The sequence below is a fragment of the Solanum tuberosum genome, unplaced genomic scaffold (assembly GCF_000226075.1).
Source record: "Solanum tuberosum cultivar DM 1-3 516 R44 unplaced genomic scaffold, SolTub_3.0 scf00008, whole genome shotgun sequence".
Taxonomy (NCBI): domain Eukaryota; kingdom Viridiplantae; phylum Streptophyta; class Magnoliopsida; order Solanales; family Solanaceae; genus Solanum; species Solanum tuberosum.
In genome coordinates, this window is record NW_006238934.1 from 3902338 (window position 1) to 3904690 (window position 2353).

Genomic DNA, 2353 nt, shown 5'->3' on the forward strand with positions numbered 1-2353 from the left:
ACGGACGTCAAATGTATGAACGAGCCATTGGCCCATTGATTTTAGGCTTTGCTAGGCCCATTACACGATAAGCATTACATAAAGCTCTTCATTTTCTTTTTCTTCTACTCATCGGGCATTAGTCGGATACATCACTTTACGTGATGTACCGGGACGTACACGATGTATCGGTATGTTACTTTATGCAATGTAACAGTCGGATACATCACTTTATGCGATATATTGGTCGGATACATTACTTTACGCGATGTATAGGGATGTTGAGAGATGTATTCAAAACCAAAAAGCAATGTATCAGGATATTGAGGGATGTATCGAGACGTTTTGGGATGTATCCGGATTCCACCTAATTTAAGGGATCTTTGTAATTTGAAAAAGAGTAGGGATATGATGTAATTAGCTCTTAACACTATGAGATTTGTGTAAAATAACCTTATAGGCTTTCCGTTATAAAATTGTACGGACAAGCCACTTTTCAGATAGATATTTGAAAAATGGTTAGTGTCCAAATATTTACTTTAAAAATAGCCACTGTTTGATCCGTAAACACTATAATACCATCATAAATTTCAAATTTAAACAAGTGAAAAATCTACGATAATGTGTCATGACTAGGGGTGTACAAAATCGAACCGAAAATCGAATCGAAAACCGAAATCAAACCGCAAACTGAGAAAAAAACCCGACTAGTGATTGGTTTGACTTAGTTTGGTATTGAGAAAAAAATCCGACTATTTTTGGGTTGGTTTGGTTTTAACTAAACAAACCAACCCGACATTATATATATAATTTTAAAATTTTATTTTATACATAAAAATATTTACATTGATATAATTTTTAAATATTTCTTATACTTTTTCATAGTTTTTCTCTTTTAATATATTATTTCAAGTTTGAACTTAGAATTCTGAATGGTTCAATAAAGATTCACTACAAGAAAAAGGCTTTTTAGAGACCAACATTTAGGGAGAAGTTAAAAATTTGGTCCCTAAAAGTATCCTTATAGGGACGACTTTTCCTTCTCGTCTCTTTATTTTTTGTTGCAGCGAAGACATTAAATCTAGTCTCTATAGTAATTAATAACTGGTCCCGAAAATAGAATTTAGTGGGTCAAAAGGCACCACTCCTCACTAAATTAAAATATACTTGTCTTTCTTTTTGGGACTTAGTAAAATCCCTAAACCCTAATCTGCTCACCTTCAAGTTGCCCCACATTGAATACACCTCTTCTTCTTCATCTCCATCGACTAAAGTTGCTTCTTCCAACATCACCAACCTGAAAATTCTTTGATAACACAAAATTAATAAACCAATGAAGCTAATTTCCTTCCCGTCATGAGTAACCCACCTTCAAGTGATGCTCTTTCGATTTGACGAAGAAGATTACAGTTGGGCTCTGCAACAACTGTAATAATCAAGGAAATGGGGTAATTTTCTATTTCAGTGATTTGATGATATTAGATTTATGAAATTCAATTATCAATTTCGTAGTTTTTTTCAGATTCCTCTTATCTCGTTTTGAATACCTATTGAGTTCTTTTCTAATTTCAGATTCCGCTTTTCTCATTTTGAATACTCAATTGAGTCACACTATTGGTACTTATTTTCCTTTGTATATATGTGTTGGCTGCTCAAGGGGTGTGGTAAGAGAAAGTAACAAATCATATTATATAATATATTGTGTTCTTCTTGTATTGTACTGATTGCTCTGTATGTTTGTGAATTACATAAAAAATTGTTATATATTACCCACTCTTTCAATCGAAGCTCAATCCTAGCAGGGCTATCCTTTCTATTTTTCATGCCCTCTCAAATTTCCAAGGTTAACTGTGAAAACGTGTCTGAAACCATATATTCATGATTAACTTTGTTTTTTGGTTCTTTTACTTGATATTTAAACTCAAGTTCTTCTCTTTTGATACTTTCAATAATAATGAATTCTCTAAAGCTGTGAAATATTTCTAATTCTATGAACATTCACTATTACTATCAACTATCCCACAGAGATTTCAAAATAGTGGATACCATCAGGAAGTTGTACATATTGATGTAGTTAGTTTTGAAAGTGAACTTCAATTGCTTGAATTCTTACTTCTTTTATCTGATTTTCAGGTATTTTCTTCACTTGATATCCTTATGGCGATATTTAATCTACTAAATTTTGACTTTTGCTTGTTTTGTTATTATTTTTATAGTTTGCTTCAAATTCTATATGTACGACGCCGAATTAGTTCTATATGTGTTTTTTGGTTGAAAATATACGTTGTTGGCTATGAAAGTTACCTATTTTAAAGAGAGAGAAAAAACTTTTTTGGTTGTGTAATTATTTCTTCTCCAAAAGAAGTTGTCCACT

General features: G+C 32.0%; 1 long non-coding RNA gene across 1 annotated transcript; it reads left to right on the plus strand.

Annotated features, from left to right (window-relative positions):
- Window positions 1-1059: 1059 nt before the first annotated feature.
- Window positions 1060-2295, plus strand: LOC107061450 (uncharacterized). The gene is made up of 2 exons (XR_001473982.1): window positions 1060-1427; window positions 2113-2295. It is a non-coding gene; the product is annotated as an uncharacterized lncRNA (long non-coding RNA).
- Window positions 2296-2353: the final 58 nt, after the last annotated feature.